Source organism: Trachymyrmex septentrionalis, unplaced genomic scaffold (assembly GCF_001594115.1).
Source record: "Trachymyrmex septentrionalis isolate Tsep2-gDNA-1 unplaced genomic scaffold, Tsep1.0 scaffold129, whole genome shotgun sequence".
NCBI lineage: Eukaryota > Metazoa > Arthropoda > Insecta > Hymenoptera > Formicidae > Trachymyrmex > Trachymyrmex septentrionalis.
Genome location: NW_017304428.1, coordinates 1,603,342 through 1,619,398, shown reverse-complemented (window position 1 = coordinate 1,619,398; position 16,057 = coordinate 1,603,342). Strand labels below are relative to the sequence as shown.

Here is a 16,057-nt window from a genome sequence, read left to right as displayed (position 1 = left end):
CTAATTAATTTATAAATAATTGTTTAAATAAATAAAATATAATAGGTTTTTTAATTAATTTTTTTTTAAATATCGTATATTGGATACAGTATATAACAGTTGATTAAAATAAATTTAAAGAGCAAAAGATGAAATATTTACATAATATTAACACAATTAATATTACATTAAGTATTTCGAGATGAAAAATAATTAATTGGTATTTTTTTTTACGAGATATAGAGTATAGAGTATGTATACAAGATCATGTATTGATGCACGTTTAATCTCTCACATAATAACATATTATCTTGAAACTCCATTATTATTTAAACAATTAGCGAATCCCAATCTGCGCGATTAATTAACTTTATTACTAACGATGTAAATATATTGAGACGACAGCTATTTATCGAAGCAGATATTTCAACAGTAATTTACTCTCTATCGTAAAAATCGAATGGAAATGAAGAGTGTTAATTATTTCAATGCGACATAACGTGCGACAAGCGATTTGTGTGATACTTAAATTTGACTTTTTTTCAGTGTAAAAAATAGTTCTATTTTAATAATTATATTGATTACAGTAAATCGACAGTTTCATTTTCCTGATTTATTAAAGTTAAGTGAAAATATGGATTTTATATGTGATTAGTTATTAACAACTAATTATAAATATCAAGCAATTAGCGTTTATTTACAAATTATTACAACTTTGATTTTATGTTTTTGATATATATAATACACAAAGTCACATAATAGAAACAAATATTGGAAAATATGATGATTTATTATAATGTTTTATATTTATTTCGGGACATAAGCATTTGACAGAAAGTATCAATAATAAATTAATTTTAACTTGATTTCATCAGATAAAATTTTATAAGTTGAAATAATGAAAGTAGTTAAAATCTAAAATTGAAAACAATTGGATTTAACATAAAAAACATGAAATAATCAAGTTTAGCTAAATACATATTTAATTATAATAAGTTGACATTTTTCTTATATATCATTCTAACAATTACTGCTAAAATACAACAAAATCGTATTATGAAACGAGCATAAAACAGCACAATTGTATTAGGAGTGCGAGAAAAGAGTTAAAATATTTTTATGTAAATGATTTATGTTTAGAGATCAATGAAAAAAGCGTCAAAGTGTGAGAGGAACAATTTTTGTAGAGATCTTTCGACAATTTTTTTTTTTAAATAATGCTGCTAACTAAAAATTATTCAGATTAAAAAAAGATTTGATTGACATTGGAGTGAATTTATATTTTGAAACACGCTGCTAAAATATAGGCATTATGATAAATGCTGCAGTTTTTTAAACGCAACCGCGTTTCGTAGGTATTTCCACTCCGTGTACACGCTGACATGAAGGATGAAGTAATTATAACAGTTCATCTCCCTAAATAGAACAGGCAATTTTGTAAATATTGTATTTCATCCAACAGCAACGTACTCTCATTGACATATATTCGATCAATTAAAAGATCATATGCGGAATTCTCCTCGTCATATTTATTTGAGAATTATTTAGAATTAGTTTAGTTTTTTTTTGTTATTTAACTTATTTACATTGTTATTTTCTATATATACATACCTATAATTATAATTCTTACTATTCTAATTCTGTTTCAATTTAATTAATTTATATAATCTAACTATATTATAAAATAGTTGCCTATTAATTTCAAATTAAGATAAATAGTTGCCTATTATTTAAAATATAAGATAATATATATAATATGTATGAAAAATAAAAAATTTCTTTGTAAAATTAGGAAAATAATAAAATTACTAAAGAAATTTCCAAGTAAAAATTAACAACTTTTAAATATTTCAATGAATTTTAATATTTTATTGCCAATTAAAAGTTGATTAAATATGTTATCCGCGGATATAGTTCGTACTTATTTTATTTTTATGTGCACATTACAAAAAGAATATTTTAATCTTAAATACTAATTTTATACTAACGAGCATATACTTTCGAAATATCCAATTTGAGAATACGATGAATTTTTATTTAAATGTAATTTAATATAAAGCGTTTATAAAAGTTTTAATATACTTAAAACATATTTTGATAAATGAGATATACTTATAAGAATATCCGTTCTATCCAGTTTATATTTTACTAAAAAAACATTTTAAAGATGCTGGCTTCAAAGATACTTGATTTGTATTCATGTTTTTATTTCTTTATATACATGCTATATGCTTTACACAAGAGATGTAGGATTGAGTCTGGCGTGAAGTATTCTTTCGTATAGGTACATAAATCGAAAACGGTGGTGGGGAAGAGGGGAATTCGTGTAAGAATATATTATAAGAATATTGGAGAGCTTACAATGTACATAAAATATTCGCGAGCGAAGCAAATTTATTTCAAAGGGATAGATTTTTAATTTAATCGGAAGTTTGAACGAAACTTTGTATTAATCTGATCGTGAATCTTGATTGTTTACAATTAAAATTGTTATGAATAGAATTGTTAATATAATTAATGGATTATTTCTTTCTGATTTCTGAAGAAGAATAGAGAACATTGAGGAGCAACGAATTGAGAAATGTAAGAATTCTAAGCTCGCGCGCGATTATAAGTATGTTGGATTTTTTCTTCAAAGGTCTCTTAAAAATCTTTCGTCGTCATCGCGTATGTCGCGATCGCTCGATATGTCGAGGACATGAAAATGTCGGTCGAAGGGATTACTCGACTTCTTCTCTCAACATAGCCGTTTTAAGATTTTATGCGCACAAAAGAACAATCTTTTTTCGTATTCATGCCCTCGAACCAACCTCTACTACCCGCCTCGAGTTTACTTACTCGAGATTATGTCTGTACGTGTGTTCTAAAATTTATACTAACGTTGAACTGACCGTTTTTTCCTCGCTGTCTATCTCCAAACTGAGCATTTTCTCCGGACATTTTTCACTTTCGTTTTCCGTCAATATCTTTTACTGTTTCGTGACAGTTTTCATTTTAACTGATCTACTACAGCGTATTCTTTTGAGAGCTTGAGTAACTCTTTCCGAATAAATAGAAAAAAATATATGATTAAAATTTTTAAATAAATTTTCTAATAATTTGTACATATTTGTTCATAAATATTTTGAATATCTCTTTTTTAATCTAAAATTTCTGAAAATTTAAGCATTTTCCGACAAAAAATATTGAAGTAGCTTAGAGATTTCTATTACAAAAACTTCTAAATTGCAATATACATACATGTTAGAAAACGTATAAATATAAAATGTGAAACTTAATTAGTCTGAACTTTAAATCTAAAAATTTGTGTGTAAATAGTACAGAATTGAAATCCCATAATAACATTTGTATTAAAGACGTTATAATAACTGGTAATTAAAACGTATAATAATAGATACAATGCAATGTATAATTTTCAACAAATTTGGCTATTATAGTCTTCAAAATTTTGAAATAATTTGCACGATTAACAAATTATCGTTTGCCAAAGCATTAGAATGTTTATTCGTTTCATTGTATTTTTATCGCAGACTTAATCATATTATTTTATTATGCAATATATGGTGGACGTTAATAAACTTTACGGCAAGCTGTCGCATTCTAATAATGCAGACAGAACTTTGTTTATTGCATTAGTTATTCGATAAACAAACAATTACAGGTGTTGTCAGATCCTTGCTAATCAAACATCATTTTGTTTGTTAATTAACGTAAATGTGGATTCCCGTAAATCAAATTGTTCCTTAATTTCATAAAAATGTAATTTATATTTACATAAAACAAAATAATGTAAGTATTCTTCTCAACGTTTGTTTTTTCATAATTTGTTTCATCAATTATTTCAGCAGTTTTTTCATTTATGCAAAAATAAACTCACATAACATATATATGTCTATTATTTTTGTGGATTGTTTTCACACTGTCAACAATTTACTTAAAATTGTGATATTTATTTAGGGAATATAAAATTATATCTGCATTCTTATAAAAAATAGCAAAACGTTAGGAAGGAATAAATGATCTCTATATTATGGAATACATAATGTGCTCAGTATACATGACATAAATACATACAACGGAATTTAGCGATATTATTGATAGCAAAAGAGGCTCATTCGGATTTACTGATACTGACTTCATTAGAAATTGAATCTAATTTAAGTTTTGTGCTGGTTCCCTCTACGCCAGTGAATCGACAATGCTCTATTGTTGCACCGAATCTAATCTCGGATTTATTTCGATGCAAGAAGCACGTAAATCAGCGTTGATTATTGTATCGAGGTAAATTCACGTTAATCTGCATATACACACATGTACATTTTTGTTTTTCATTATTACTTTCAATGCTAACATTAACGATACTTTTAGTCAGCTGTTAAGTTAGTTCTATTAAAGTTAAAGACATAGAAATAAATTCTTTTCTTTTTAAATAAATAATCAAATGCATTTTAGCAAGCTTTTTTTTATATTTATACATTTTTTTCAGTTTATCTTTTAGGCAAAAAAGTACGTGATGATAAAATTGCGTTAAATAAAATTTTCACAATGAATTCAGTCTCAAGCCTTGATAATTCATATAAAATTTTTAAAAAAATAAATAAATAAACTGCATGCATTCTTATTACAAAAGATTTTATATAAAAATCTTCGCTAATTTGTAGTTGTCAGTAAAATGAAATATAATAATTGTTCTTATTATAATACTAAATGATAATAAGTAACGGGCAAAGTAAAAGTCAACACGTTTCTTTGAAATTAACAAAAGAATATATTTCAATTAACAAAGATAAAATTACATAACGTTATGTAATTTTACTTTTGTTAATTGAAATATATTCTTTTGTTAGTTTCAAAGAAACGTGTTGACTCTTACTTTGCCCGTTACTTATTATCATTTGGTTTGTATAGAAAGAGTCCTTTGATTTGTTACTTATTATAATATATATTATAATAAAATTTAATATGTAAAATAACAATAATATACAGTCTCTTATTGAGTTGACATTTTCAATGCAAATTAAAAATTCAGATGTCACTTTTTAGTATAATAATTGTTATAATTTATATAATATAACATTACAAGTTATTATAAAAATCAAAAAAAATTTTAAATTATACAAGCTTGTGCTAATATATTTACTGCTAAGCTTTATCTTTTAACTTATTATTAAGATTTACAAAACATATTAATATTTTAATTTTATGGACTCCGCATTTTATTTTCTTCTGCATCATCTTAGAAATAAAATGATTTATACATGTATCGATATTGTGAATACTTAAAAAACATTATATTTATAAATGTACTGAACACGGTTACAATAAAATTTGAGGAACAATTTTATATTTCTTGAGTCCTTGAGATCTTTATTTTGAAACATTTTTATCATTTGAAAAATTTAGAAAATTCAAGCTGTGAGATCGTTAGAATTCTTTAAAACAAAGTCTAAAAAAAAGTCTTCGTATTTCTTTTCTATATGAGTAGATAAGCCGCACGAGTGTTCAGTAAATCTGCAATCAATAGATAATAAAAATAAAAGACATCCATACGAAATATTTATATCAAACCCAAATAAACATCATATATATGATATTGCAGTTGTTTGTTTCTATTTTGATGAACCGTGTATTATAGATGCTAATTTCAAGGCACAAGCGTTTTCATAAAAATTAGGAAATTATATATAGATAATATAAGACGTATTTTAACTTATATTTTTAGAAAACTGTTAATTGCGCAAAATATTAATATTGCGAGTGTTTCAAATCAAAAGAGAGCATGTTAGTTACAACTGAGTTTTGTATTCTTTTCATTTTCGACTTTAATCTAACGCATAAATCTATTACAGCTCCCTCTTCTTTTTGACATTTATTTCTTATTTGTATTTTTACTTATGATTTGTTGCAAGTACACAAACTACCAGAAATATATACATTTCCGTGACTTAATCGATCATTCAAAATTAAGAAAAAGTAAAAAAGATCACGGAAACTTTCGTATAGAATACTCACAAGAAATACGAATGACTGAGAAATTAAGTAAAGTAATGAATTAATTGATTAATAGAGAAAGAATTTCGAATTTAAATAGATATGTATTGTTATATGTTTCAGTAAAGGCAAAATTTGTTTGTCAATATGTCACCTTTTTCCTGTATTTATTCACTTAAATGAAATTTTATTAATTATAATTGTAATTGTTAATATATTACAATATATTATTATGTATAACACGGACATTTATTTAAAAGTAAGATTTTTAGTGAACTAGTAAAATTAAGCTGATAGTGAATAATAGCTTTTATGACAAGTTTTTATGATAAGTTGAGCTCTCAAATTACTGATGTACGTCAGAGAAAATTATAGATGCTAATGGATTATAATAGCAAAATATTATGATCAGTATAATAAATTAGTTTTTCGTAGAAAATAATATTATGTTTCTAATAAAAAAGATAATCGAATATAAATGCATTATACTACAAATACAATTATTACAAATAATTACGTTAATCATGAGTTTACATACTTTTAATTCTGTTTTATTTTATGCTATTTAAACTGATAAATATAATTATTAGTTCCAAGTGTATTTTAATTGAAGCGCATTTTAATCGGAAAAATTTATACATCCTTTTGACAGAATTAATTCAGAGGTAATTTGGCATGGATGAAATTGGAAGGTAGCAATTTCCACTACGTACTATACACAGGATGTGCTATACGCGTTGCAAAATGTCAGATATGCATTCTGGCTGGAATTGGAAAATTGCGCGTTCTACGAAATTTTTATACGTACCGATAAAAGTAATTTGCTATTTCGTTATTCTGTATGATTCGAACAGAATAAATTGAAATAAACAAATATGACGGAAAAATTTGCTGCAGTAAACTTCTAGTTTTAGAAAGATTAGCTTCATTTAAAATATATTGGATGCTGTACACATTAATTACCTCTGCAATATTATGTGCAAAAAGATACAAAGATATTCTTGGTATTAAATTATATATTACATATAAATCGTAATTATTGATTGATTTTATTAACAGTTTAATCAATTATTATTATAATCTCACAAAAGTAATATCTTTCGTCCATGTTACAGTTTTTTAGATCTATAAAATTAGATTAGATTATAATTAGTGTACAGAATCTGACGATTCTGTATAAACTTTTAAATTTTGTAATTTATTAATATTATAGTTTTATATTTGAAAAATGTATAAATTCTTCATAACTAAATATAAATTAATCAATACATGATATGTGAACTCATGACATTTCTAAGTTTGAATCACAAAACATTTTTATTTTGATTATATATAATAATATATTAATAAACAAATATTTGTTACAAAAACTTTCCATTAAAATTTTAATTATTAAATTGATTCTTATCACACACAAATTTCATTTATTAAATTGAAATTATTGAATTGGTATTATTATTAAATAACGAGCTGAAAAGAAAGACCTTTCATCAAACAGATTAATCAACAGATTATTGCTGTCACAACTTGACGAATTTAATAATGATGAGTCTGCATATTATATTGCAATGACATGCTGGAGGTCCATCGTAAGCGGAACAAAATAAAATAGATTGCCGAGAAGAAAGATTGTGAAGATTCCTTTAAATTGTCGAGACGAGCATCGTCTACGCTCTTATTCGTCTCCGCCGTGCCACAATCGCCATTAATGGCTGAGCATCTCTCGACCTGGAAACTTCGGCTTGTAAGACTGAAAGATATCACGCGGAAGGAAAATTTTCTATAGAAACCGCGCAGCTTTAATCGCGCAATATTAACGATTGAAATTCTTTTTAAATGCAGTCATGATTTATAAAAGTATCGCTTTCGGTGCGTAAGAGAAATGAAAAAAATGAATAAAGAAATGGAAGAAAAGAAGAAAAAAAAAGAAAAAAATATTATATATTCTGAGTTAAGTAATCTAAATTTTCTGGAACAAATAAACATAATTAATTATAATACATTAAACCAAAAAACAAGATTAATTGCTCGTGTTAAAAATTATAATTGGATATTTAATTTTCTAGTTATATATGAGGAAAAATAATCTCTCTGACAATTTTGTATAAGATTATAGTCACTTCAATTTTAATGCAATTGTAATGATATTGTGTAATATTACAGTAATGCGATAGAAATGAAATAAAACAATTTTTATGTTGTACATATTAAAACCAATGACGGAAACTTTGAAAAAAGCTCAAAGGTACCTAGTACACTGAACTTTGCTAGCTTGAAACTCATGTTGAAAAGTCATACTTCAAAATACTTACGATGCGACATTATTGATCACAAATATCACTAAATATCTTTTCCAATTTTATTACAAGTTCGTATTCTTTTACTGATATAAAAAGACTACAGTCTATTGATGCTACAAATGCAAGCATTTTTTAATTGACTAATTAGTGCAATTCTTTTTTTTGATTAGTCAATCAAATGCTTTTGTAGCGCCAAGTGGATCGCACCCAAAATCAAAAATTTTAAAATATAAATTTATGTATAAAATTATTTATGTATAAAATTTTAATTTTTTGATAAGCAAATTTAGTAAAGATATTTTAATTTGAAAAATCTTTCTATTATTTTTTATTAATGACAGTTTAATTATTTGCAAAGTTTAATTGCTTTAAGACTACAACGAGAAAGTTAATGTTATAAACATTATGTATTTTTCATTACTATTTGCTGCTAAATTTTTTAAATAAATTATAATAGCAGAAAATTAACAATTTGAGATAGTTAGTAATAAAGTAATATATTAATTAATATTATATTATAAAAAAATAAACTCTATAAATAAGTTACCAAAATATATGTTGTGCATCAAGTTCTTTTAATATTATTAATAGCGTAATAATATGAGACGGTAACATATATATCTACGTATTACGACGATTTCAAATTGCATCTTCGAGGACCAGATACTTAATGAAAATTTTCCATTAGGCACTGTATGTGCTAGCGCTATTATTCTGTACACCCTCATAGTGCCGTCTATCAATGCCATTTACGTCGGTATACGACTATTTGCTGCGGGAACGAAATCGATAATCCGATTTCATTATCACATCGTAGAGACCAGCTACGGTTCTATTAACTAGCATGCATGTCAATCCCATAAATATACGTCAGCGCGTACAATGGCACAAAATTATGCTGCCGAGAATTTGATTTCAAAATACAGTTCAATTTATCTGACGCTTTTTGTTTCCATTAATTACAAATTGGCAAAGGACGTAAAATAAAAAAAATACTATTTTGCTCACATTATTGAATTTATTTCACTTTCAGTATTTTTTTATTTGTAATAACTCTAAATCTATAATTTACGTGATCTAGAGAAAGAAATTTTTTGTTTAGCTCTTTTAATAAAAATTTTTTACAAGCTGAATATCTGATAAATCTGAATACTTAAAAAAATAAAAATTATTATAATTGACTATGCGAATTTTCTCTTTTTTTTAGATTATCTATTTAGATAAGTTATTTTGCACTCTTAAGAATGTACGATTGATCACTTGCTGGGTAGGTGGTGAGGAGGATACGCTATTGTCCTTCATTGGTAATATCAATCCAATATGAAAATCTTTTAATAATAAGGAAAGCTAATTTATGATTTATTAAAATTAAAAGATAACATTGATTGCAAATTTTTAATTATAAATCATAATATTAATATTCTATTATTAAGAAATGCAAGTAATTTAATGTTTTATGTTCAATGATTATCGATAACTTGGTAATATTGTATTCTGAAAAATGAGATTGGCATTTCTACTCGAAACTTTTTGCGCATTAGTAATTGATAGTTAATAATTGACAGTTAATTGAAATTAAAATATTATTTTCATATACGTGTTTTACAGTTATTTTATACGAAGATGCTTCGTTATAAAGGCAAATTTATAACTAATTTATACCAAATTTACAACTAATTAATAATTATTTTACACTAGAGAAAAGAATTTTCATATATTTTAGTACATATATTTTTAAATATATTTTACTGCAATTTTTATAGTAATAGTTGCTATAGCTTTCTTAAGTTAAAAATAAATTATAACAATAAGTTATAAGCAAGAAATATACAATCACACATGTGTCATAGGATGAAACTAGCCGCAATCTAACCTAACGTCGGAAGTCAACATTGCTAAGTTTTTCGCGTATATTTCTTTAGATACTCAAATAGACATGCTTTCATCAATTTTTTGCTTGTATATAAATCAATTACGTAGTGAATAGAGTTAAAATTCTTACAAGGATGTAAAAAAAAGTTTGTTCTAACTATTTATATGCTTTTTATGTAGATAGAAACATTTTAAAAGCAAGTAATTATGTAATGTATCGATAATTTAATGCATTTGCCATAAGACACTAACTCTATCTCTAACTTAAGCTTTAACTCTAACTTTAGCTCTTTTTTTCTTAAAAATTACACGGTCAATCGGTGATTTGAAATTTTAACATAGTATTAGTATTTTGTTTTAAATAATATTCTGTGTAATTTTTAGATAGATTTAGATAATTTTTAGATCGAAGCATTTTGATTTTTTTGATCGTACTTTCTTAATCTACAATTTCATTTACAATTGCTTAAATAAAAAATTATGATCCATATTTATATCTTATTTTTATCGTTAAATGCATTAATTCATTTCCGAAATTTTATAATAGATGTATTTATTTGTAAACTGTATGCTAAATGCGTGTGTTTATCGATAAATTAAATTTCAAATAAAAAAAATCCTATATTCTCAATCAAAGCAGATTTTAGTGCTTAAGTATATTTTTTTTGTGTGAATTTATATATATTCTATAGATATATCACGCGCTGAAACGTTTTATGAATTTAAAACCGCATTTATGAGCAGAATCAGAATAATAATATCACTTATTAAATTGAATAAGCAATTTTATAATTTTTTTATGTTAATAAGCATCTTTTAACAAGAATATTAGTTGTTGATGAAATTTTATATGAATATGTTGATGAAATCTAAAAACTGCGAATAATTTAATGCGATAAATTGCCTCGGCTGAGAATTGAATCCGAATCTTCCGCTTGCCGAGCGAATGTTCTCACAGACTACCGAGACAAATTAAATATCGATTATTATCGATAAAAGTGAATATTGACTTATATAATTAACATCGTACTTAATTATTATTTTATGTTATCAATTAATGAAACAAATGTACGTATATTTTTGCTTATCTTTTCAATTTACGGAAAAATATTTTTTGCCAATAAACACACATATAATAAATATTAAATATTTACATGCCTAAACCAACGACGTTTCGAAAGTACAGTCTTAAAATTACCAATCAGAATATGGTGACTCAAATCAAGAATAATTTCCAAGTTAAATTATTAACTTGTTTTTGATGTTTTTACTTAAATACGTTTTCATTTTACAAAAAATGAAAACAATTTCAAGAACCGGCCATCTTGGTTTGCACCAGTTAAATCAACAATGCGCTTGATATCAAATCTCTTGACAAAACCGACGAAATACCTAGTGGGAGAAAATATATCAATAAATAAAAAAATATCAGAAAGTTTGGTTTGTTTAGCCAGTCCGTTTATTTTTTTGAAAACATGTGGCTTATGTAAATCTATGGGTTTATTGATCTATAGCAACTGTTTGAGGTTGTGTGTAAATCTACAAAACTAAGTTATGAAATAGTCAGTAACGTTTAAGCGAGTTCAATTTTCCATATTTAGTATATAAATATTGAAAAAAATTTTCCTGTTCGGAAAATTGCAATACAATTTACTATTACTACTGTTACTAGCAAAATTTTGAGGATTTGTGTGGAATTTTATTAGTAACAGTAAATAATACATTAAAATCACTAAAATTATATTAAACTTATTTTGCCTATTTAAACAATATTAATCTTTAGTGATAATTTATGTAACAGCGGTGTAAAGACTCTTTATGTATAAATAAAATAAACAAAATAAATGGCGAAAAAGAGTCGTCGCATAATATATATAATTAAAGATAATAGTCATAGATACATAAAATAAAATAAAAAGTACAACGGTGTATATTAAAATATAAAACAAACAAGTTTTGGCTGCTGGATTGAGCCCTCCTCAGATGTAAAAAAAATATAACATAATATAAAAGATATAAAAGAATACTACAACAAAAAAATAATAAATCGATAACATTCAGTGACGCAACATTTTTATTAATTACATATTATGCGACGACTCTTTTTCGCCATTTATTTTGTTTATTTTGATAATTTATGTATATGTATATCTTATTAGATAAAATATATAAGAGAATACATGCAAATTTGACAGCAATCATGTACATTCTTGTGCGATAAAGTTTAATACCTTAGTGCGTGACTACCGCGAATAAATATGAAGCATTGGTGACATTTGTGTTTCCATGTAATTTCCATGGAAATTACAATCACGCGAGTAACGTGCTAAGGTCTCCTACAAGCAGATGACCTCAGTATTAACCGAGATCACGTTTTACGCGTGAGGCTAACACAATTATCATGTTGTTCCGGTCGTCCGTACCTACTCTAGGTGTGGTATTCTAATACGAATATAATAATAATGCAAATGTAATTGTGAAAAATTTGATGAAAAGTACAGAAAACCAAATATGATTTACAGGAAATCCGATAATAACGACGTCAGAAATTACATAACGGAAAATTATCTACTTTGTTACACATATTTCAGAATGTATAACTAGAACGTACAGTATTGCGAACAATATGACATGTGTCATTTTACTACCAAATGGAAACTGTCAAAAAAAAAAACAAGTAAAATTTTCAGTTAAAATAAATTTATATGAAAATAATTTTTTAAAGTTACAATTTTTGAATTATTTACAATGGCATTTGCTTTTGTAGAAATTAAATATACGAATAGCTACAGTTAAAACTAGTTCTAGGTAAAATATTTTAAACAAAATTTTATCACTTGGTGTTTTTCTATTTTTCTATGCTTTCTATTTCTCTTTGTGTACACGTAAATTCAAAATATCCGATATTAAATTTAATAATTAATGCTTTGACCCTCTTGTTTAACAAACATCAATCCTAAATTTATTATGGAATTTATTAACCTTTTCAGACCTGATTTTATTGGACCCATGTTAAAAAAATGTTTTAAATTCAATTTATGCGACTCTTAATAAGTAATTTTTATACTATAAACAATTACTTTTATTTAAAATTTTAACTATTTTTTAAATATATGCATTATTGTGGACATCAGTTCTCAGATGATGTCGATAGAATTAAATAATTTCAACGGATAGTGTCTTTAAATGTACATTACAATATATGCAGGATCTGAAGGGATTAAGCTGAGATTATATTTTTTAATATATTTCAATGAAAAGCCTATTAGCTGGAGGTGTGATCAAAATTTTAGCGTGTACAAAATGCACTACTATAAAATATATGGATAAGGTTACAATAAAAATAAGTTAATGGCAATCTTTACATAATCTCGAAAAAGCAATCTTTAGTAAATTTTCAACAAACATTTCATTAACACATACAATGACTGCGTATTCCGAGAAATGATAATTTCAAGGAGAACAAAATGTAACTGCAACTTAAATATCGATTAAAGTTAAATACTAATTAATTAATTATTAAGCAGTCGTTAAATAATGTAGGGTAAACAAAGTTCTCTTATGATTTTATCCGATCTCGATTTCTAAGTGAATCAAGCTTGTTGAACATTATTGATACAACTAGACCGTTCTCTCTGGAATTCTCTTGATCTTCGTAACCTAGAATCGACAATTCGGGTCTCTGGGTCTCTCATCGAAGTTTCGTCCGTCCTCTCTCTCTCCTCTGGCTTCCCTCTTCATTTCATCCCCAATGGCAATGTGTAGTGTGAACGCACCCGTACGCGCGCAGGGTACGGCATGGAAGCAGCAGGTATATACCCGGCCTGGCAGGAGCGTAGGTGAGCTAAAATAGATCGATGGATGTTGCTGCGCACGCAAGTACCTCCGGTTGTACCCCGCCTGCGAGGTAGGGAACAGCGCACCACGAACCTCGATGGGTAGGGCGGCATCGAGAAGTAGCTGGTGGGAGTCACTGAAGAGGGTGGAACAGCCAGAGGGACACTATGGGAGAGAGGGGAATATAGAAACGTGGAAGGAGGCAAGCCGTGTTGGAAAAATGGGAGGGTGAATGTGAAGAAGGAAGCAAGACGATATTGAGAAATAGAGAAGGTGAATTATGAAGGGAGAAGCGTGATGTGATGTCTAAAATGGAAAAGAAAGAGAGACGAAAAAAAAAGAAAGACAGTTGCTGGCAAGACACTTTCAAGAAAGAGAGATGGCCGAGAAAAGTAGGAGTGCATCGGGGGCAATGAGCAGAAGAAAGATAGTGATGCAGTGCCTCGAAGCGAAAAAGGGAAAGGTATACAAACGGTAGAGACGAAGAAGTCTCTGTGGAGGAAGCGAAAAATAAGGCGGGTAACGGAGATTGAAACGAGACGGATAGTCCGAATTTTGAACAAGAGTGAGATGGATGACCTGCGAAGAAGGGGAACTATCTAGGAGGGAGAGAGATACGCTGGGGTGAAACCGGGAGGGTGCAACTGGTGAAAGTGGAAGGAGTGAAACGCGAGCGGATGGGGGAAGAGGGAGAGAGGCACGCGACGACATCTCACCTGTTTATCAACCCGCCAGTCTGGTTTACGCGCCCGGTCATCCGCCGACTCTACAAGTGGCTATTCCACTTCGACTCTCGAACGAACACGGATTCGTCTAACTCTTTAGCTAACTCCTTATTTAGAACGCCGATAATATTTGGAGATCGCGGAAGTACGTGCGGTTAATATTGTAAAGACGTTACGTCGTGTCACGATTTGCCTCGACGGATCTTGCTTCTCAGTAGCTTCTTCTCACCATCGTCGTCGAACGTGTCTCTGCGTAACGGTGAGTAATCGGAGCCTGCGTTTAGTTCTGATGCGAACTAGGTCACCAGTGACACCACTAAATCGCGCGGTCGCTTCCGGCCTTCGCCGGATCAGATGGCAAAGACTCCATTCGGAATTTGAGACGCGCGCGCGCGCGCACTCCGGATTGTGTTGCTTGCGTGTTAATTATTTATACATTTAGGAACTCTGACAATTTTGTGTGTAATTGTTTTAATTGTCCATCCCGTTACAGCGTAACATTAACATGACGCGGATGGTGAATCAAAATTAATGCTGGAAAAAACATTGAAATTTAACAATGCGTTCTGGTAATAATGATTAATTCTTCGGGGAATTGATTGTCTTCCGTTCCTATTATTTTCTCTCGTAAAAAAAACTTGTTGTATTTTTTTGGAATTTGATGAATTGATATAACAAAAGAAAAATCTTTAGAAATTGGAAACACACGTTTACTAGCAATTCTGACACATCATCTATTAACTTCAACTGTTCGTTCGACAAAAAGCGATTGTTTTGTTGGAGCAAACATCAATAGAAAAAGTTGTGATCGAGTTTGTCTTTGATGTGTTCCGGTTGTTTAACTTGTTAAATAAAACGAACGAGACGAGACATATAAAAATCACATTCATGTAATAATTATCGCATGACAATACATCTTTCAATAATTTTCCGTTAATTATTTATTGATTCCGTTAATTAGAAGAACCTACAACTTTTTTAATGCAATTGAAAACATCTTTGAATAATATTAGATACAATAATAATGGGCGTTAATTAACAAAACGTGACAGTTAACGGTCACATTAACACGAATCCTATCTCCATGAAACACATACACGATTGAATGGCATAGCGAGTAGTGAGAATCAACGTACTGTCGGACATGTTGAAGATTATCACTCTCTATCTGAATTGTCATTCGTGGGTCGATGAACAGATAATGTATCTTGATAGGAATGCCAATGCAATATGGACATAGATACGGCTTTTTTCATGATATATTGCCTAATATTAATATGTTTGTTCAGTGAATTGTGTATGTCTTACCACAATTGAATTCTCACTACCATAAGAGCACGTAAAATATTATAT

General features: G+C 27.9%; 1 protein-coding gene across 6 annotated transcripts in view; it reads left to right on the top strand.

Moving 5' to 3' along the window:
• Nucleotides 1–16,057, top strand: part of LOC108756622 (BAI1-associated protein 3) — a 103,019-nt gene that overhangs the window by 5,642 nt on the left and 81,320 nt on the right. For 5 of the 6 annotated variants that reach the window (XR_001939850.1, XM_018500573.1, XM_018500572.1 and 2 more), the window contains exon 1: nucleotides 14,730–14,963. The exons of the other annotated variant lie outside the window; for it this stretch is intronic. The gene's annotated coding sequence lies outside the window, so the exon portion shown is untranslated. Of the gene's footprint in view, nucleotides 1–14,729; nucleotides 14,964–16,057 lie in introns of those variants that run through there. 6 annotated transcript variants of the gene reach the window in all.